This window comes from Ochotona princeps, chromosome 21, assembly GCF_030435755.1.
Source record: "Ochotona princeps isolate mOchPri1 chromosome 21, mOchPri1.hap1, whole genome shotgun sequence".
NCBI classification, from domain to species: Eukaryota; Metazoa; Chordata; class Mammalia; order Lagomorpha; family Ochotonidae; genus Ochotona; species Ochotona princeps.
The window spans coordinates 12,673,880-12,696,309 of NC_080852.1; the positions used below are offsets into that span (position 1 = coordinate 12,673,880).

Consider the following 22,430-nt stretch of genomic DNA (forward strand, 5'->3'; position numbering starts at 1 on the left):
ACACAAAAGAGAGCTAAAAATAGAAGCCCACTTACTTGAATAGAATTTCTGTTAAAATATGGAATCTTAAAAAAGGGTTAAATTTTTCATTTGAATTTAGAGCTCACTTTTGCCAGACTTTGGTAAAAGAACAGGCTTCATTTTGGACTGTGCCTGCTGACTGAAAACTTGCATTGTTTTTTTTATATAGTCTCTTTTATTGTAGACTCTATGATTTCCTTTTCTTTAAAAAAAGATTTATTTATTTTTATTTTTATTTTAAGACAGATTTATGGGCCTGGTGTGGTAGCCTCTAGTGGTTAAAGTCCTCACCTTGCATGTGCTGTGATCCCATATGGATGCAGGTTCATATCCCAGCTGCTCCACTTCCCTTCCAGCTCCCTGCTCATTTTTTGGGAAAGCGTTAGAGGACGGTCCAAAGCCTTGGGACCCTGCACCCACACGGGAAATGCAGAAGAGGTTCCGGACTCCTGGCTTCAGACCGGCTGTGCTCCAACTGTTGTGGCCACTTAGGGAGTGAATCAGCAGACGAAAGAGCTTTCTCTCTGTAGCTCCTTCTCTCCATAAATATGACTTTCCAATAAAAAAAAGTAACAAAGTAAATGCTTAAGAAAAAAAGAGCAGAGAGAAGAATCAGAGAGATCTATAAAGACTATATAGATCTATAGGGACTATATAGATTTATAGAGACTATAAAGAAATTTGCTAGAATGCTGTTATCATGTTTTATCATGTTAGGATTATGAGATCATAGATGATTTTTACAAATCATTTTCTCTTTGAATTTATAAATATTATTTTTTACAACAGAAGCTTTAAAAAAGATTTTCTTCTCTCAGACTTATTTGTATTCCCATTTCTCTAATGCAGGGTTACATATATTCCACATATTTGGGATCAATAGAGAACCAAGAGAATCCTCAGAATTGTGAAAAATGATGGGTAGAAGGTACGTCACAGCACACATAAAAGAAGCTCTCACAAGTGTGAAAGTTAGGTAGGCCACATAAGCATCATCTTATGGGTTGTAAATGCTATTTTACTCCTACCTTTGCAGAAACAAATACCTCCGCAAAAATGAACATCCTGGATGGAAATGATTGACAAGCAATGCTGGCACCACATTTGCTTGGGTCCTTAGAGAGCGAAGGAAGAAGTTATTGTGGTGGAAAGAACACCTGCGGAAGAGTTTTACCACAAACAGCTCTGCAACATTCTGCACGTGCCTCAGTCTCTCTGAACTTCTGTCTAAAATGAGGACTATATTATTGCTAATCCCTTTTCCGTTTCTGAAATTCAGTAATTTACTCAACAGATATTCCTTCAGCACCTGCTGCATTTCAGGTACTGTGCTAGGGCCTGATGGAGGTTAAAAGAAAACAAAACCACAACAGGTTGTGGTTTCTGATCTCAAAACAAACATCTGAACCTTACTGGTGGAGAGGACTGCCATAGGGCAACAGTAGGAAGCCTCGGTTTTTAATCCATCTTTACAAATAAGTGCATAAAGCGTGTGTGTGTGTAAAACCATTCTGCTTACTAAGACAGCCAAAAGAAACAGTGCTGTGTGTATTAGTTCTGATACTATATTTCTTTTTTTTAATTATTTATTATTTAACTTCATTAATTACATTGTATTATGTGACACAGTTACATAGATACTTGGGTTCTCCCCACCCCTCCCCAAACCCTCCCACCATGGTGGATTCCTCCACCTTGTTGCATAGCCACAGCTCAAGTTCAGTTGAGATTCCCCCATTACAAGCATATACCAAACATAGAGTCCAGCTTTTTTCTTAAATGAAAATTAGGAGGGAGTGGGTGCTTGGCCTAATGGTTAAAACACTGGCTGAGATACCCACCCCAGAGTACTAGAGTTTCATGCCAGCCGTGGTCCCCTCTTCCAGGTTGCTGCCAGTGCAGACTCGGGCAATCAGCCGGGTTGACTCAAGTGGCTAGATCCCTGACGCGTACCTGGGAGACCTAGAGTCAGTCCGTCTCTCAGCTTGGGCCTGTCCCAGCTCTTGCCATTTTAGGTACTTCATGTATGAATCACTGGCTGGGAGCTCTCAGTCTCTATCTCTTGAAAAAAATAAAAAGAATAATTTTAAAAGTTCCCAAAAGTCCATTAGGTAGATTTAGTATTTACCTGCAAAAATTCATGTCTTAAGGATATAAGAATTGGGGGGTGGGGGAGGGGCTGGTGTGGCACTGGTTTGCAACCTGGCTGCTCTACTTCCAAACCAGCTCCCTGCTGTGACCTGCCAATGGCCTGGGGAAAGCAGCAAAAGATTGCCCAAGCATATGGGCCTCTGCTAAGCTGGATGGGAGTCCTGGAAGAAGCTCCAGGGTCCTGGCTTTGGTTGGCTCAGCCATAGCTGTTATGGCCATCTGAAGAATGACCCAGTAAGTGGAAATCTCTCTTTTTCTCTGTGTCTCCTTTTTTCTCTGCAATGGTTTCAAGTAAGTAAATAATATTTTTAAAATATTTTTAAATTGTTAGGTAGGAATACTTACCTGTGAGGTAAATATTCCATTTCCAGTTTAGATCTTTTATTATGTCTTGGTCTGTCTCTTTCTTGTTTCCATTGCTTACATTTTTATCTACCAAATGGACAGAATGTAATTCTAACATTCTCAGATATCCTTCAAGTAAGAGAGAGACAAAGAAGAATGGTCACAGTGTAACTGAGGCTTCCCACCAGGTGCCAAAACTGAAACCTTCATTCCTTGTTGACATAAAACTAGACTGAGACACCCACTAGTCAAATACCATAATGTAAACTTTGCCAGTTGACAAGTTTAGTACTTTAAGTCAGCCTGTAAGTTTCAAAAATTCTAACACAGTATCCTTCTTTTCATGTATTAATGAGTCCTTCTGTATTTCTAGATGTCCTCTTAATAAAAATAGCTAACACATAGCAGACATTTGCAAATGCCAGGAATTTTGCAAAGTGCCTTCCATACATTGTATGAATTTTAATCCTAACCAAAACACTGAGTAGTGGCAAACCTGAGATTTAACTCCAGATCTGTGTAGCACCGAAGTCCATGCCCCTAAATATGATGGCACCTGGTACGCATTGTCCCATTGCCTATTTAAAATTAATGCCATGATGAAAGTCAATAATTCTCTGTCACTTCACACTCTCAATTGCCTTAACTTTCTGCATCTACTGGTTTCCACTCCTGGACAAGGGCTCCAAAAGACTTCTTTATTTTTATTAGGATTACACACACACACACACACACACACACACACACACACACAGAGTGAGAAAGAAATCTTGTATTTGGTAGTTCAATTCCCAAATGGCCACAACAGTCATAGCTGATCCAGGCTGACACCAGGAGCCAGGAGCCTCCTCTGCATCTCCCACCTGGGTCCAGAGGCCCAAGAACAACCTTCGTTGGCTTCCCAGGATGAGTCATCAGGGAACTGGATCAGAAGATGAGCACCTGAGACTCAAACTGGTATCCACATGGGATGCCAACACTGAAGGAGGCAGCTTAACACACTAAACCACAACACCATCCCTTCAGTCTGTTTCTTACTTCCCAGGATTTGAAGCAGACCTGAGAAGAGCTGTTACACACAAGAACAGATACATGGATAAATGGAGATTTTTAAACAAATTTAAACAAAGCAAGTTTTGGCTAGGAAGGTTATGTGAAGGAAAGTGAATAGTAATACTGATAACGCCAGTAGCAGCTAAAACTGGTGACATCTGGACAGATAACCTGGAGAAAAGTCTCATTAATATTCTCATTGTTTAGATGGAGAAACCAAGGCTCAGAAAGGTGGGGCAAATTGCCCAACCTTCAATAGCTGGTAAGAGGTAAGGCAGAGTTTAGGTCCATTTTCTCTGATCCCACAACATGAACTGTGAACAACATGCCCTAGATACTAAAGAGAGAGCGGGAAATCCTAAGGTGAGCTTGTGAAAACACTAAGTCAATTGGTTTAGCATGACAGTGGTAATAATAGTAATGATCACGACAGCTGTCCTTAAAAAAAAAAAGCTTCCCTTTCCTACATGTTAGTGGTAACACAATAGCTAACATTCACTGAGCACTACATTGAGGAAGCACCATACAAAACTTTTCCTGGGTCAACTATCTCATTTACCTCCCCACAACAATCCTTTTGAAGTAGTACTATTATAATTCTCACTTTTGAAACAGCAAATGCTGTTATAGAGGGGTCGAGTATCTATTGAAGCTTGATTCCTTTAAAATCTCTTCTCCAAGGTTTGCCAGTAAAGAGAAGGTGAGCGTAGCAACAGCATTTGAGCGTGCTACTCTCCTGAGCGTATGCGCCACGTGCACCTGCAATCAAGCTTTCGCGCAGTTTCAGCTGAAATCTCTTCCAGCGCTGAAGTTCACCAGAAAGACGGGCACCATCTCAGGTTTCCCCGGCAGGCTGGGCACCCACTGTAAGTAGGCACCTGGGAGCTTCTTAAGCATCCCCCAGTGTGTTTCTTACTGATTTGGGGGATATGTATACATGTATTTTTTTGGTACATGTGATCTGCTAGACTGTACAGCTAGGCCCTAAACCTCTTCCACGTGGGCTTCATCCTACCAGGCAAAAAAGCTGATTAAAAGTTGGATACCAGTGGTTTCCTTCCCAGCTGCTTTCCCTGCAAAGGCGCTCATGTCAGCCTTAAAGCTTCTCTTTGACACCAAAGAGAAGGCAAAGGTGAGAGCAGTGCAGTCCGCATCAACCAGGTTATCTGTCTGGGAAGCCTGACTTCATAAGGACTCTCCCCTGCCACTGCACTGTTGCTTTGTCGTGCTCTTACAACCGTGTCTGTTCCGCGGGAGAGCAGCCCAGCTGCCTTTGGCAAGGTGAGCTCTTTGTGATACAGGAAAGGTCCACCATTGCCTGCTGCTTTTTAATTCTTTTGAAATTTGGCAATGTCTTCATATTTTGGAAAGTGGGTTTTGATACTCGGATACATGGAGAGATAATGCTAAACTGAGGTGAATGTCAGATGAATGTGTATGCATCCGAGCTGCTTAGATTTGGTTTCAATTTTACGGTCAGCCTGTTGACAGTTTAATGCAAGCTTGTTTAGTAGATGCTTAGCTGTGCTCTGTAGTGGTCTGACATCTCAGAAATTGGTCCTTCAATAATTTAAGCATTAGGATGGACAGAAATAAGGTCTGAAGGGACTAGGGCAATTTTTGAACTGTAAACTTCAGTTTTACCTATTTGTCTTTACTGGACATTTTGGGGAAAATGATGGTAGTCTGTATTTTGGTGGTATTTTGAGGAAAGCAAGGAGAATACAGTTCCTTGTTACTGATGCAGGTAAGTTCTATATGCCGTTTCATTGAGCTTCTGAGCTTTGTACATGTCACTGGAGTTGTGCTTGCTTGTCCTCCGAGCTTTACAAAGGAAATGGTTCCTCTGTAGTATGGTTATGATGATGACTGGTGCATATTTATGCTTAATTTGGAAAACATATCCCAAAATGTTACAAACCTGTTGATACCTAATAGAAACATCAGAAATACTACCTAAATCTCCAGGGGGGAGGGTTGTTTTTGTTTTTTGTTTTTTAATTCATTCCCCAGAGACAATTTTGAACTGGTACAAGTACATTTCTCACTGCAGTCATTTATGTTTAAGTTATTTTTGGAGCTCTCAAATCTGAATTTGTTAGCCCTGAGCTCAGTAAAATGCGATGTCATCTATCTTGATCATCCCATACATTTTGGTAGATTTCATGTGACAATGAAAGACCAGTTGAAGCAAAAAGCTTTGGTGGGTTGTAGAATGCCTAATGTTAACAGAATGTTGTCAAGTGATTCTGTGATATCACATGGCTTTCTGTTGTTTCATGGTGGTGGGGAGAACAGGGAAGAAAATCTTACGAAATTATTGAATCTTGATATTGAAGAAAATTTTTAAAATCACAAACAAATATCTTTAGAAAAGTTAACCTAAAATGCATAACCATTACAGATTCCTAAAGAACCAGTGGCAGTAAATGTTTCAAAAAGAATTCATTCAGGTTATGCTAATTGGTATATAAATGCTTAGAATAAGAAATAGTATTTTATGTCATGGGAAATCTCATCCTACAATCTTACCTCCTATACATATATTGTTTTCCTATCATGTGCATTGTCCTGTACATATGTGAATATTTCTTTGGAAATAACAATTCTGACTTCCAAGTATGTTTAAATAATTTTTGACCTGCAATGTTCAAAGGCTGTGCCTCAGGGTCAGCTGCTCCACTCCCTGTAGCAGAATCCTAATTCCCAGAACCTGGGTCTGTGTTGACTTTCTCGGCCAAGGGGCAGGAGGGCAGCAGATGGACTGAAGGGGGTTAAGCCTGTGGCCTTGGGAGGGGAGGTGCTCAGGTGATCCCAATGCAATCACAATCACCGGAGCCTCCTAAGTGGGAGAGGAAGGACAAAGGGAGCATGAGGAATGGCAGCTTCGCGAGTCAGCCTGGTGGAACTGGCACTGAAATTCAGGGCCGGGACACAGGCCGCCTCGTGCTGGCAGCCCCTGGGAGCCAGAAGAAGAGATTGAGGTGTGATGGTGAGAATAGAAGTGAGCGTGGAACATTTCAGATCCTTTATATTTTCTTCAATCCGAGCCAATGACTATCATCAGATGGCAAATGGTGGTAGGGAGGTGAATTACAATAACCTGTGCTAAGGCCCGGCACCGTGGCCTAGAGGCTCAAGTCCTCACCTTGCATGTGCCAGGATCCCATATGAGCGCCGGTTCTAATCCTGGCAGCCCTGCTTCCCATCCGGCTCTCTGCTTGTGGCCTGGGAAAGCACTTAAGGATGGCCTAAAGCCTTGGGATCCTGTACACACACACACACACACACACACACACACATGCAATTCAGTCATAAGAATGTAGCTGGTGCTAGATTGTGGTAGGTGAGGTCTCTGCCTGTGGCACTAGAATTCCATGTGGACACAGGTTCATATCCTGCAAACAGGATTCTCTGGCTCCTTGGCCTCCCGCACATATGTGGGAGACCAGCTTTGGACCAGCTCAGCTTTGGCCATGGTGGCCATTTGGGGAACAAATGAGTGGTTGGACTATCTCTGTTTTTCCTCTCTGTAACTCTGCTTTTCATATAAAAATAAATATTTGCATAAAAATTTCTCATGACTGAACATATCAAAATACGTTTGTATTGAAAGACAAAACTTTGATTTGGGATTTTTGTTTGTTTCATGGGAATGTGCTCATGTGTTTACCACAAATTACAGTGAATTTGCAGTGCAGCTCTAAAGAGACATTCCACAAATCATCATGATAATGATGATGTTTAGTAGATGAGTGGCACTGTGCAATGACATTTCACACACTAGCTCATGTAACCTGCAGTCAATCCTGTTCTTTTCTCCTTGATAGATGAACACTGGTTTTGAGAAAGTACTTGCAGGTAGTTATAAAACTGGGAGATGATGAAATTATACTCACTCAGGACCTTCTGGTTCATAAAGCATTGCTACTCTAACCTTTGTGTGACTAACCTACTTTCATTTTATGATTATCACTTGCTTTTGTCAGATATGTGGACAATGAAACCAGCCATTTGTTGCATCCATGACTAGTTAATTTTGTTGTTTCTTTCCTGAGCACAACCATGTCTATATTCATTTACTGTAGGGAGAATATGGTGATAAAAGATTACAGTTAGTTACTGACTACAAATTGTAATGAAAGAGATTATTATGGAAAAACTAGATGATTAAAGACCTGGTATCACTAATGAAACAGATGAGCATTGTGTATCATATTGTGACAGTCTCAGAAGGACATAGAGTCATTTATGTCAGATGACTATAAAAAGGGTTTTTAACATGGATCTAGTCATGAGGTAACAAATCTGAAATAAGCACCAGTATGCAAAAATAATTGGCTCAGAATCTTCTTCATTCATTTTAATTTCAGGCCAGGCAAACCCTCATGAGAGCACGGTTTCCACTTCTGTAGGTGACTGGAGGCATGGCATCATACATGTATAATGTTTACACTTTAGTAAGTCATTCCTTAAGGGACGTAAAGTTGTATGTTTTTGTTCAGAGTCACAAAGAGACTATTGCTAAAGGACTATCCTATTGTAATAATAGGGAAACAGTGTAAGGGGGATCCCCTATGCCTATGGAACCGTATCATGAAAGACAAAACAAAAAGGACACAAAGGGAAAAGTGATCACAAAGATTGATTTCATTTATTTTGTAGTTAATCTGTTCTTATATTCTCAAAATTTAAAAAACGCAAGAAAATTTAATTAGTTTTTCGAATCTGTAACTCCATCTTCACCTGGTTTTCCTTTCTTTCTGTTCTTTTTGTTGTTGTTGTTGAACTGTGTGGTTAGTATTCACAATTAATTTTAATGAACAGCTGATAATGAAGTCAGTTACATAGGATGGATCAAAACTAGTCATTTTGAGTTCTGTACTGTAAAGAATAAATACCTGAAAACACTGGCCCTGTGATTGTTCAGGCAACAACCTGTGGCCGGGACTAGATAGGTCTCTGAACTTTGGTTAGAAGAGAAGACCTCGGAGCTATGGGTCTGCTCATTACCTTTCTGGTCTTTACTGTTACTTTGTGACCCTGCTTTAGCCCAAGACATGCATAAAATTGTGTTAACTTAGCTATAGAAATGTATGTACTGTCTGTGATGTGTAAGACTGATAAACATGCCACCCTGGCCCCCAGGTTAGGGTTTACCTAGAGAAGGGGGTCTGAGAAGGTGTTAGGGTGCTGATGTAGTTTCACAGCAAGGAGTGGCCCTTTTCTTTCCCCATCAGCTTTGCCTCCTGTTGGGCCCACAGGAGAGAAAAAAATGGAAACATTTGTCCCACCCACCTTCCTCCATACCTTGACCCTCCCCATCCTAATCAGAAATCCACATGGGTGTACATTTCTCTCAACTATGTAAACAATATTAAAAATTTTGAAAGACACCACTTGGGATGCCTATAGCTCAGAAAATTTGGTAGAACACATCTGGTTGTGTGATTTATTACTTTAACCATTGTTAGAATAAAAAGATATGTAATGCAATTTTTAAAGTTTTCTAGAATACTAGAAATAAGTCCGGTGGTCCCCAGACCTAGCATATTTCAGAACCCTATGAAGGAGATTCAGGCCTCTTTGAGATAGAAAATAAAGCTGTTCCTCCACTTCTTAGTGAAGCAGACATTCCCAGGTGTTTTATTGGCACTAAACAACCAGAAGAAACAAGGAAACAAAGAATGTAGACTCTGTTTCTCCCATACATCCCCATGCCCTGCCTTAGAGCCACCCCCCATATTCAATTATAAAGTGCACCCAGGTCTTTGATACGGACTAGAATCAGGATATTAAATCTCTTGAATTTCTCCAGGAATGTAACAAGAAAATTAGTCTAAGTTTTTTTTTTAAGTTTCTAAGGTTACGGTATTATTTTGAAGTTATCAAGTTGTATCTATTTCTCTCCATCTTCAGTGGAATTTTAGATACAAATCAATCCTAGCACTATTCCAAAGAAAGTCCTACAATGAACTGTAATAAATTAAAATGCCCAGTGTTAAGTCTATATGATTTAATTAACTACCATTACTACCTGAAGAGATGTAACAAGTATGGTCATTGTTTTGTCACTTGTGAGATTTTTATTTAATGTCGTAAAATATAATTAAAATTAAAGCCCTAAAGGAATTTTAATATGTGTAAAACCTTCTAATGAAGATTAACTTTTATTCTATCAAAAAGTTGACTAATCAAAAAGCTTTTAGTCTTTAAAGATACTGATAATTTCTTTAATTGAATTAGGTTTGTTCAAATATGTATTAATTACATAGACCTAAATAATTTTAATTCCATAAACTTGTTTTCTTACACCAGAGAAAACAGCTCAGAACTGCATATGCTTTATGCTTTCCTTTCTATGTATTTTGTTATTTTGAAGAGAAAAATCTAGTTATCCCTAAAGCAATGAAAACATTAGTCCTTTTTTAAAAATTCTTTTTATCATACGGAAATTGGATGAACATTGAAACAACCAGGAAATTGATAACACAATTCAATATATACTATTTTCAATATACATAACTTTTTCACTAAATTAGAAATTCATTCTAACTTTAGCTTTCAAGTAAATTATTTTTTATTAAATAACTTCTTGAATTTAATAGAGGAAAAGAACATTTCAACTACCAAATCTGTTATTTGGTTTTACATTAATGAAAAGTAAAGCAAAGGCAATGATTTGATTGACCGGTCTTTCCCATACATTATCCATTATCCCAATTTATCTTCAGAAGAATACTTTCTGGGATATATTACAATTCTTGCTTATTTTTATTTTTTTTAAAATTCCGTGGAGAACAGAGTTGGCGGAATAGGATGTGGACAGGTTTAAACAGAGAAGCATTAGCCAGGGCGGAGCGGAGAGGGCACGATGTGAGGAACGGGAGGACAGGCCGATGGCAGAGGGGCACCTGGAGCCCGAGGGCTGGGGGAGGCAGTGCAGACAGCAGGGCGGGGTCGCAGTGACCGGATGCCCTGGCTTCGGTCAGTGATGAGAGGCCACGTTAGGCGATCCGAGCTCTGCTGGCAGCCGGGTGGGGAGTGTACCAGGGACTCAGAACTGCCCGTCCTGCGGGCTAGTTTAATCCGACCCTGAGCAAAAGCGGAGTGGCAGAGCCCAAGCAGTCGGTACAGAAACAAGATAGATTTCACGGCCCAGAACCACGCGGAGTGCCACGTCAGCGCCATTTTGTACGCAGAGGAAAACACTGGGGCTGGGAGGGGCTGAAGGAAGAACAAACTGCGCATGTGCTAGGTCAGGAGTGAGCTCACTTCCGGCACAACGCAGTGTGCTGGTCACACAGGGTAAATGTAGACGTGGCATGCTACAGGTTCCATCCAAAATAGGTCCGGGTGGCCCCCGGACCTAACAACCAACGGGTTCCGGCAAAAAAGAGGAAAGAAAAAAAAATTCTGCCACCGCGTCGTACGATTTAAGACCGGAACTCCATTTGCATATCCCGTTAAATGGCAAGTTCATTTCACCAGTCTGCATATGAATAATATATTTTCATATAAATATTGCTTTCTAGCTGATTGTTATTAGACTAAAAACTCTGAGAATAAAGATGAACTTGTTTATTTCTGTGTTCTCTGAGTACATTTCCCCAGTGTTCAAAACCGCGAGATTCTTCAATCCAGTGATACCATGAACCAGAAACATAAACTTTTCCCCTTCTGTGTTTTCATACTTGGTTTTTGGCCACCACAAAGGATAACGGTAGAAGTATACAGTTCAAGGCTGATTTTAGTGAATAACTGAAAGATGCAACCATTTCCCTTTTAGATGCATGATTCTAAATGCTGGGGGGGGGGGGGTGGGAATGAAGCGTGTTACAGTGTCTCCTGTTAAAATGGGTTATAAAGAACATGTTTTTGGCAGTCCGTGGCATGTCAGGAATGCCCGGACGGCGGCAGCCGGGCTCGGAGCGGGGTGGGGCGGCGGCCAGCATCATGGCGGGCGGCGGTGCCCAGCGCCCGCGTGGCCGCGGCTGCCTCAGTGCGACCACAGAGAAGGCTGCTCGCCGGCTCCACGCCTTCCAGTTCAGGGCAGAGATGTCCGGCCGCAGCCTCGTGACCCAGGAATCCGAACACATTTATTCACCCTCGGTTGTGTCCTTCCCGACCCGTTGGGAAGTAGAAATCGCCAGGGAATCCCTGGCTCCAGATGCCGAACCCCACTAAGAAGCAACTGGGAAAGAAGCTGGTCGTGAAGGGCGCCATGCTGGCGGTCCGCTGGACGGCTAGAGATCCTCGCCCCCCTCCAAGTGTCCGAAATCCACTTCGTGGAGCAGCTTTCCCTACTGGTGCGAACCCTGTGCCCCCCCCACCCCGGCTTCTCGCTGAGACAGATGATGTAAAGGCGCCCAGTTCTTACCTTGTGCCCTCCAAATAATGATCTTGCCGGAGGGTGTTCAAGCCCAAGGCTGCTGGACGTCCTGGCGTTTATTTAGATCAGCGCCACTCGCTCAGGATCCACTCCTTTTGTTTACTGTTTAAATGTTTGCTGTCATCGAGAATAAAACTGCTGTTCTCCCCCCATGTCTCCCAAAAGAAACGAAAGTGTTTTGAGTCACATTCTGTGCAGATTGAATTTCATCGCAGGAACTCCAAGAAATTTAGAACAGAATGTCTACCTAAAATGTAACAGTAATTGCCTAGTGGTAGTTTTATTTGAATTTCCTTTTGAACTAAATATTCCGTATAGTTTTAGTGAACAAAATCAGCTGGCAGATTTGTCATCCTAAATGTATTTGTTTTAAAATCATTGCATGTACATGAATACCTAAAAGAAAGTGTTTCTTGTATGAAAGTTCTTCAGCTCTCTGGATTAAACACTTTCAGATTTTCCCTCAAATATTACAAGTTTATTCATTTTATGATGGTTAGCTTGGAGACTTTGTCTCTCAAGCAAAAGGTGCTTTTTTTTTGCAGTTGGTTGCTATTAAAAAGAGAAGTCTTAAAATGAATTGATTAAATGTATTCCAGGTTAATATTATCCTCCTGGACTCTGATTAGTTAAGTGTAAAATAACTTTATAAATAATCACTTAGAAGTTCTTTCATAGACAAATCTAGCTTTGAACAATGCTTCTTTTTCTAATGACTGCTTCAGTAAACTTCTGAAATTGATCATTTTGTCCTTCCTGAGGTTTTTTCTTTTTCATGCTTCATATAGAAAAGCCAAGAGTACTGGCTTTTTTTTTTTCAAGATTTATTTATTTTTATTATAAAGTCAGACATACAGAGAGAGGAGGAGAGACAGAGAGGAAGATCTTCCGTCCGATGATTCACTCCCCAAGTGAGCCGCAACGGCTGGTGCTGCAACGATCCGAAGCTGGGAACCAGGAACCTCTTCCGGTCTCCCACGTGGGTGCAGTGTCCCAAGGCATTGGGCCATCCTCGACTGCTTTCCCAGGCCACAAGCAGGGAGCTGGATGGGAAGTGGAGCTGCCGGGATTAGAACCGGCGCCCATATGGGATCCCGGGCGTTCAAGTTGAGGACTTTAGCCTCTAGGCCATGCCGCCGGGCCCGAGTACTGGCTTTTGAATTACTCTGTCCAATCGCTTCTCAGCCTTTTGGCTAAGATCAAGTGAATTGTTATGTCCTTATAATAATTGCTGGTGTGGTGCTTCAGTTTGTCAGTTAGCCTATCACTGCTGTTGTATTTCATGCACACACTCACGGTGAACTGACCGCTTTTGTTGAAACTGACTAGGAGTGGACATTGAACAGCATAGCTGCTAAAATGATTAATTTCAGTTTCTTTTTGCATCTATTAGAACATTGGAAACCATTTTTAGTCTCAACTATGTTCCTTTCTGCTAATTTTTATTATACTGTTATTATGTTGATACGTAGTTATTAATATATTATTATTTATTAAGAATTTACTTTAAGATGTTGTATAACCCCTAAAAATCATTTAAGTCTCTATCTTAGAGTGTTAATGTCTTGGTGACCTTTGATCTTAAATGACTGAGCTTTCATTCACTTTTTTTTTTTTAAAGGACTTACCCTTTGAATTAATTTTGTAAAGATAAGTTATATCTTATGGAGGGCCCTGAGGACTGATTTTGTGTTGTTGTTACATTGTTTAATAATACTATCATTGAGTTTACTATTTGGCGTTTTAGAAAATCTTTTACTGCTAGTATCACCTATAAGTGACGTAGCGCATTATTTGGCATTCTGGGATAGTACAGGGCTAGAGAATTTCTCATCTGGCAAAGCATGCTTTTTTTTTCTTTCCAGCTATATTTAGAGATGTTCACAGGTAGGAGCAGTCCTGTGGTATATCAGGTTAAGCTGCATCCTGCTGTGCCAGCGTCCTGTTTGGATGCTGGTTCCTGTTCCAGCTGCTCTATTTCTGATCCTGTTTCCTGCTATTGTACCTGGGAAAGCTGTGGAGGCTGATTCAAGTGCTTGTGTCCCTGTACCCACATGGTAGACCCGACTGAAACTCCCAGTTCCTGGCTTTAGCCTGGCCCAGTCCTGGACAGTATAGCCTTTTGGAGAATGAATCCGCAATGGATGACTCCCTCTCTGTAACTCTGGCTTTCAAATAATTAAAAAAAAAAACAACAGAGGTGGTGGTGGTGATGGGACAATCTGTAGTTCCAACACAAATTTTTCTTTTTTAAATCAAATATTAATCGAGCTCTTATATTAGACTGTGCAAGAGCTTAAAATTAAAGAGGATTGATACACATTTATCCTGGTTCTCAAAACAACTCATATAATTAGTGATTATAGTCAGACACCAATGCAGGTATCAAGAAGGTCATATAATAAGAACTGTGATAGAAGTATTACAAGTGCTGCTAAGGAAAGAAGGGAAAAAACTGGACCACAGCCATTGAAAATTCAAGAGAGATGAAAATCCAGGCTTTGCTTTATTGCATTAGAATTTTCTACCATGTGGAGAAGGTGAGAAAGAGCATTCAAGTTTGGAGATTTTAAATAATGAAAGGTCTGAGCCTTGGCGATCACACCATGTCAGCAAGACTAGATCCAGCTCTTCTACTTCTCCATTACTCATTGATTCTTACCATTAAGTTCCTTAATGTGCAGGAGTGTCTCAAGTCTGCTTACCAGTTGTGTAGCTTAAATAAGTATATAACAAAACCTGGGCATAGTAGGTAACTCATCATAGTTGTTCATGAATATTGGTTTCTTCTCTTTCTTTGGTGTTCAGAGATGACCTGAACCTCCATGACGTTTGAATATAGACAGATTATTGATGAGGAAGGGCACTAAGTGACCAAAAGTAAAATAGGAAAGATAATCTGGGGATGGGATTGTGAAGGGTCTTCTAAATTGTATTTGTGTTTTTATCTTAATGTCAGTAGAAAATAATGAAGTAGAAAAAAGATTTAATTGTATCTATGGTTAGAACTGGATGTTGAGGAAGACCCAGATTATAAGCACAATATTGAATATTCTTCTAGTCCATCTGGAATCCATTGAATATCGATTTTGGTGCATGAGCCAGAAATCATTAGAAGTAGGTTGCAGCTACTGGGCAGGAGAGAAAGGCTGCGGGTTCTGTGATTTAACGCTCTTTGCTTGGCTAAGATACAAGAATTCCTATTGCCAAAAGGTCTGTAATGCTCTGGAGAAGAAGCGACACTCTTGGCAGTGTCCAGGAATATATCAGGGTTTGTCCCATTCTCTTGGATCTTGAAAGATCATAGTGGCTCTAGAGAGTAAGCTCAATAAGTAAAGCTAGAGCTAGATGTTACTGTAAGAAATTTCCTAAAATGAGACGTTATTATTTGCACTTCAAGTGACATGGCATTTTATATATATGTTCTGAGAGATTAAAAAATGAAATTGTTTTGCCTTGTGCCCTCACCTGCTTTTGCTTGCCATTGTGTATCCCTTTGTGGTCAAGCTTACGGGAAAGTTCTTTCAAACATTCACAGTGTTCTCCAGTAGACACACTGGAACTGGGGTCATTCAAGGATGACTTAGTTAAAGGAACAATTTGTAAACATGGTCGGCAGGAAACCACAAGGAATAGTGTACTCTGTCGGGTACTAAAGCATCCTCAGAAGGGCTGGCATTGTAGCACAGGTGATCAATCCTGTGATGTCAACATCCCATGTCAAAGCACTGTTCCACTTCCGGTGCAGCTCCCTGCTTATGAACCTGGGAAAGCTGTGGAAGCTGACCTTAGTCCATGGACTCCCTGCCACCCATGTGGAATGCTTGCATAGAATTCGAGGCTTCTGGGTTCAGCCTCACCCAGCCCCAACTCTTGTAGCCAACTCCCCCTCTCTTTCTCTCTCCCTCTCACCCTCGCCTCCTTCCCCCTTTCCCCTAGTTCCCCTCTCTCTCTGCCTCCCCCCTTCGTTCCCCCCTCATTCTCTCCCTCTCTAATTCTCTCTGTAACTTGTTTTTCAAAGAAATAAAATCTTTTTCAAAAGCCCTGAGAAACTTGATATATTTTAGAATTATGAAATATTTACTTAAAACTCCTATAAGTTACTAATTTATTGAATATGAATCAGGCAGAATCTGCTTCAAATGTCTATTAAAGACTTTTAAAAAATTATGACATCTCTTTTTTCATGAGTTAAGAATGAAATCAATTTAGTTTAATTGGTTAAATAGTTGTATTGTAATGGAGTTTTTCCTGACAAGAATATGCCTTATGTTTTATTCTAACATTATTTTTCCTTTTGTGTTTGGTTGGGGCAAGCACGGATGAGTAGTAATTTAAAACAATAGCTCATTTAAAAAATTCAAATATAACACTCAAAGACACAATGGGAAATAACTTGAAGCCTTGTTGAAATATTTAAGATAGAGGAAAAGAACAGGCTAATGCTTTTGCTTATTTCTTTTTTCTTGCAATAATCATTTTCTTATTGCAAATCTTACCTGGGAAATTTATGTACCACCCAGCCCCTAGTTTATCTTTTAAAAAAAATGTTTATTTATTTAAAAGGCACAATGAGAGGGGGAGCAGGGCTAGAGAGAAAGAAATGCAGGTGGGAGGTGGTTCTTTCTGCTGGTTTACTCCTTAAAGTTCGTAGAAGTTGGGTCTGGACCAGGTGGAACCTGGGAGCAAGGAATTTCATCTGAGTTTTCCACATGCATGCTAGAGGCCTATTTCCTGTGCTTTTCTAGGCACATTAGCAGGGAGCTGGATGAAAAGCAGAGCACCTAGGACTCAAATGAACACTCTAATATGGGATGTTGCCATTGCAAGCAGCAACTGAACCCAGTGCACAAAAAGGCCAATCTCCCGTAATTGGTTTAAAATCTCCTGTACCTGGTGTTCTCTCTCAGTTCTGCTAAGGTTATTTGCTCTTTGGAATCCCTGTTATTTTGTTTGATTTTCCAATCCTCTTCCCTGGCTGACTTCATCTTTAAGGTTTTGTTTTCAATTGTGCCGTGATTGATTCTGCGGTATCAGCCAGAAGTTCACCCTCAGGAGAGAGTGAAGTAAACAGTACCTTTTGTTTTCCATAATCAAATGGAAGTCACCTCAGATCGTCACATGGTGTATGCCCTTACAGTAAAGGACCTTTTAATTTGCCAAGTGACTGTTTTAGAGAGGAAATTGAAATATAATAGCAATATGGTAAATTGCCTCTGAATGGTTTTTAAATTAATCCTCAGTACATTATTTTGGACCTTTTGACAATACTATTTTTAACATAACTGAAGTCAGAGCTTATAGAGACCCTTACACATATTCATGAGCTAGTTATTTGTAAGAAACAAATTATTTGCTTCCTTTAATCATTTTAATTCTTAATTTCAAATGCTTAATTGAGAGGTAAATGGGAAGATGGAAGAATTACTCCGCTGGTCTTGGTTGTCCTAAAATCTTATCAGATAACATGTAAATTTGGGTTTATAGAAATTAATTAGCTAAATGCTCTTAATAGACCACTATAAAATGAGCCCCTACTGAGACCCAAGCAATGCCAGCCTGACCTTCTGTGTCACGTTGTACCCATTTATCCCAAGGCTGTGAACTCGGAATACGGAATAGCATGTAGCTGTCTCAGTGCTTATTTCAACTAAATGAGAGCCCAGGTTGACTACATGAGAGCCAGTTTTATTTGAGGCTATTTATAGTCTTTAGAATTAGCAGCAGCACCAATAAAAAGCTGACTTATTTTAAAATAAATGCCTGGAAGAATACAAATTAGACTGAAAATATGCTTAAATATGTATCTTATACCTTTTGTTGAAATTTGTGGAAACCAAACTCTGATTTAAGTCAGCATATCATTGAGTTTATTTACATGTATCACAAAAATTTCATACCCACTCATGCGTGACTCTTGAATAATCCAAACTGGAGTCATTACATTATTTCTTACATCTTTAAGTCATTTTAACATCTTAATTCTCTAAAAAGATTTTTAGAACCCCAACTAGTCATGTTAGGTCTTTACTATCATAATACCCATCATGAGATATTTCTACACATTTTAATTTTTTAAAATATCATTGCCTTGTTTGTATTAACTTTATTAATATTTGCTTCTGCAGGGAAGGGAAGTATTATGACACTCAAATGTCATTTTCTTGTGGTAATCTTGAAAATGATTATTTCTTATTAGTGGTTTGAACTTGAGATTCTCTGCCAAACACACTTTTGCGGATTCTCCCCTCGTCAGTGCTTGTCAACTGCATCATAATGAGTCAGTTTCTGTGTCAATATAATCAGTATTCAGTAGTGGTGAAGAAACTTCCTAGATTAAATGATTTTTTTGTAGTTCTTTATTAACATACTTTGTGAAACTGTTACCATATGTAGTACTATTACACATTTGGAAATAGCTCAGCTCCAAGAACAGGGTCATTCTAAACAAGTGTTTAGTCCTTTTCTATGGAAAAAGGGTGAGTGTGTGTGTGTGTGTGTGTGTGTGTGTGTGTGTGTGTGTGTGTGTATTCCTGTGGATTTTGATAGTGATGGAGGATAGGAGTCATCAGAAACTAACATTTTAAGTTAAAATTTGCTGAGACTTAGTTGCTCAGAAGGAGTTGGGTAAGTGAAGGTATGAAGATGAGAAAGAGCAACGTGAGGGTGCAAAGGAGGGGATGAGTGAAGTGTGGAGGGCAAGCGCAGGGATGCGATGGGAGGCCGGGGCGGGATGGCAGGAGTTGTATGCAGCGGTACCTCCTGTGTAGTCAGTAGGACTGTCCGATATGTATCAAATCAAAAGACACCCTGTTAAAATTGAATTTCAAATAAAGTAATTTTACAAGTGTGGCTCATGCTGTATTTGGCGTTTTGCATTTTGTCCAACAACTCTATTCTTAACTGTATCATGCAAATGGAACATGTTTGAGTGAAGGAGTCTTAGCAGCTAATTCACAACAGCAGGACTAAACTGAGTCTGGGGGCCAGCACCATGCTGTAGCAGGCTGATCATGCTGGCTCCAGTTTCAGAGCAACCCAGCTCCGGCCGTTGCAGCCATGTGGGGAATGCATCAGTGATGGAAGATTTTTTTGTGTGTCTATCCTCTTTAACTCAGTCTTTCAATTAAAAATACATCAATCTTTTTTTTTTATTAAAGGAATGTCAATGTAATTCAGATGAACAGAGTGTTTGGTCATTGTAACTCATGTATACAGAGTTTGGATAGGTTTTCTTCACATTTTAATGAGACATTCGTACAGTTTTTATATGATTTGATCTGCATGGCTCTTGTGTAAAGAGTAGATCCTACCCAAAATAACCTTAATCATTTGGCAGGTAACAGAGGTGAGTCCAGGCTACTAATGAGAACAAAGTATTATGAGACTGTTCTTTGGTCATTGATTACTGTTTGGCAGAGTTGAGATTTGGGTGTAAATCCTATTGACTGGAGCAAGTATTAAGGCTAGTGTAGGAGAACAATTGATTAGATATCTGTAAGGAGAACAATTGATTGGATATACGAAACAGAAACACTTGCAGGCAAGGGTACGGAAGCGATTGATGGGTTCTGTCATCTCAAGTCAACCCGTTGTTGTTGGTATGTAAACTCCCCAAAGCCTTCTCCCTTATCCTATGTGACCCTCAGTCTGTAAAAGCCCAATATCACTAATAAACTTCAGCGCTTGTCTTGAGCGCCACCTGTTGGTAGCATTTTGGAAGAAAACCAATTTATTTCTGACCCTCACCTCTCAAACAACAAATAAATACATTTAAAAAATGCTATTGACCCCCTCCCCCGAAATCCCCTTCCTTACTTGCAGAGGCCCCATTGCCCATTATACATGATAGCAAATAGACTTATTTATACACAGATCCTGAAAGAAATATACATATCCATAAAAGTAAGCTTTTGGTTAACTAAACCTGATTCTTTCCAGACACCTAACTAAATATTTACTAGCCTTTATATTGCTGTTTATTCTGTGCATTTTGCAAGTCCTTTTTATTTCAGTAAAATATCTCTATTATTGAGTAAATACATTTTAGTACTGATTTCCATACTTCCTTTTTCTCATTTAATATTCTCTTCTAAAGAACTTGTACTTTATAGTCCTTATGCCAGAGATTCTCTTAAGTGTGGTCCTGGGACCAGCATCATTACATGGAAAGTTTCCTGAAAGGCACATTCTCAACTGTGAGCCCAGAGCTACACTGCCCAGAGGCAGAAACGGGGCCTAGGGCCGACAAGTCAGAGTTCTAACTCCACCCATGTGATTTTGATCACAGCCAAACTGGAGAGCCTGCTTGGTGGCTGTGAAACAGCGGGCAGTGATAGCAGTCCACAGTTCTTAGAGCTGTTCTGTTTTCATCTCTAACTGATGATCTGCCATATTGGCAGCAGAATTGTTCATATAGAAGGCCCTCTTCCACTTTTCACCCATTCTTCAGAATGAAATTAAGGCAAAGACAGTGACTGGTTTGTCAGCTTTTTAAAAATTAAATTCTGTTCTAAAAGCATGTATTCATACTGCCACTCCTGAAGCGTGAGAAAATTTGCCTATAATCCAGTCAAGGTAGTACACTAATGAATAGTTTAACTTACGATTTCCTAGTTTTAAAGTAATAGTATATTTCAGTTTGCATATTGATTACTAGTAAATATACTACTTTCGTTTGAAGTGTTTCTATTTTTGTGTTCTCTATCCACTTGCCACTTGTCATTTTGTATTTTTTATAATAGGAGCATTTCGGGGACTGCCGGCAACCCATATGGATGCCGGTTTGTGCCCCAGTTCCCCTAGCTGCGATTTCACTCCCAGCTAATGGCCTGGAAAAACTGTGCAGTATGGCCCAAGTGTTTGGGTTCCTGCCACCCATCCGGGAGACTTAGGTAAAGCTCCTGACTTTTGTCTGGCTCAGCCATGGCAGTTGTGGCCATCTGGGAAGTTAACTAGTGGATGGAAGATCTCTCTCCTCCTCTTTCTCTAACTCTTTTCAAGTAAATAAAAATATTTGAACATTTTTACATAAATGTATGTGCATGTGGACACACATGCTAGTTCTGATTTACTTTTTCCTCTTAAATGTGTGTGTATTTTTCAATTTTATGGCAAGTTAATAGGATTCTCTTTAAAAAAAAAAACTGTTTGGGCAGGTGCCATGGTAAACTAAGCTTCCATCTTCAGCATCAGTATCCCATGTGGGCATTGGTTCATGTCTCAGTTGCTCCACTTCTTTCCCCCTCTCTTTCTCTCTGTAAAATCTGCCTTTCAAATTAAAAAAAAAACTTTTCAAAAAAGTAAAAGATTTATTTTACTTGGAAGAGGTAGAGAGTAGAAGAGACACAACAGAGAGCTCTTTCATCTTCTGGTTCACTCCCCAAAAGGGCCATAATAGCCAGAGCTGGGACTGTCCAAAGCTGGGAGCAGGGAGCTTCTGGATATCTTACATGCATGCAAGGGTCCAAGGCCTTAGGCCATTCTCTGCTGACTTCCCAGGCTGTTATCAGGGAGCCACTACTGAAGGTCAGAAGGACCAACATAGAAATCTCTATCAGAAATTTCAAAGCAGGTAGGAGCCTGCTAGCAATGAAGTGAAATAACTATTGATGAAGGAAGCGACTATGCAATAAATCTGTAATTGATGTGATACAGTACTAGCACTGAGCTATCATGGAAACCCCATTGTAACAGGAACCACTATCTGCTACCAATTCTGAAATAATTATGTGGGAACTGCCTATTTTGTCAGACTATCCTAACATAGTGTTTAACAGGATATTATCTCCAAGGTGATTTCCTGAATTGTCTATAGCTGTCCCTCCATTTAGACAGAAGTTCCCAAAGGGTCAGGAACAGATAAAATTTTCCCTTGACATACTAGCTCAACATGAAGTGTAACTTCGTGGTGGGTTGTGTTGAGAAGGATTCTGAGCTACATCAGAGCTCAGCCTGAAAGAACGCTTGTTTTCATGTCCAGTGGTTGCTGTGCTTTAGAAAAGGCTATTGTGACTTTCCTTCTGCATGTTTTCCCTCCGGGACTTCATGCTTTAGTCTGCTTACCTCCAAAGTCAGAATGACTTTTTCCTGTTAGGCTTATATTAATTTAACATCTTTGTTCCTGTGTCTTTGACATACTCTAAATTAATATGCCTGGTGTGCATATCAAACACAAAATACAATATGGTTTTTAAGATAAATGATAGCTTTCCTTCTCAGACATTAAACATCTTTCTGTTTCTTGCACACTTGAGACCCGCAGGGACCCCAAGGATCTTCTCAAGATGGGAGAGCAAAGGTCTTGCCCCCCGTTGAGACTCAGTGTGATAAAAGAGGAGCCAAATTGAAACAGTGTTAATGAATCTGAGGTTCCTGTCTTTCACCTCTCTGTACTGACATTTGTTATCTGCCAGAATCACTGCAAGCTACAGTGCCAAAGCAGCTGATTGGAGTCATTCAGTAAATA

The 22,430-nt window shown here is 40.1% G+C and overlaps 1 long non-coding RNA gene and 1 pseudogene across 1 annotated transcript in view; both read left to right on the forward strand.

Annotated features, from left to right (window-relative positions):
- Window positions 1–4,254: 4,254 nt before the first annotated feature.
- LOC131482827 (uncharacterized) overlaps window positions 4,255–22,430 on the forward strand; it is a 214,592-nt gene continuing 196,416 nt past the window's right edge. The window contains exon 1 of the long non-coding RNA XR_009247331.1: window positions 4,255–4,436. This is a non-coding gene — a long non-coding RNA (uncharacterized LOC131482827). The remainder of the gene's footprint in view (window positions 4,437–22,430) is intronic.
- LOC131482944 (U2 spliceosomal RNA) lies at window positions 13,136–13,270 on the forward strand (annotated as a pseudogene).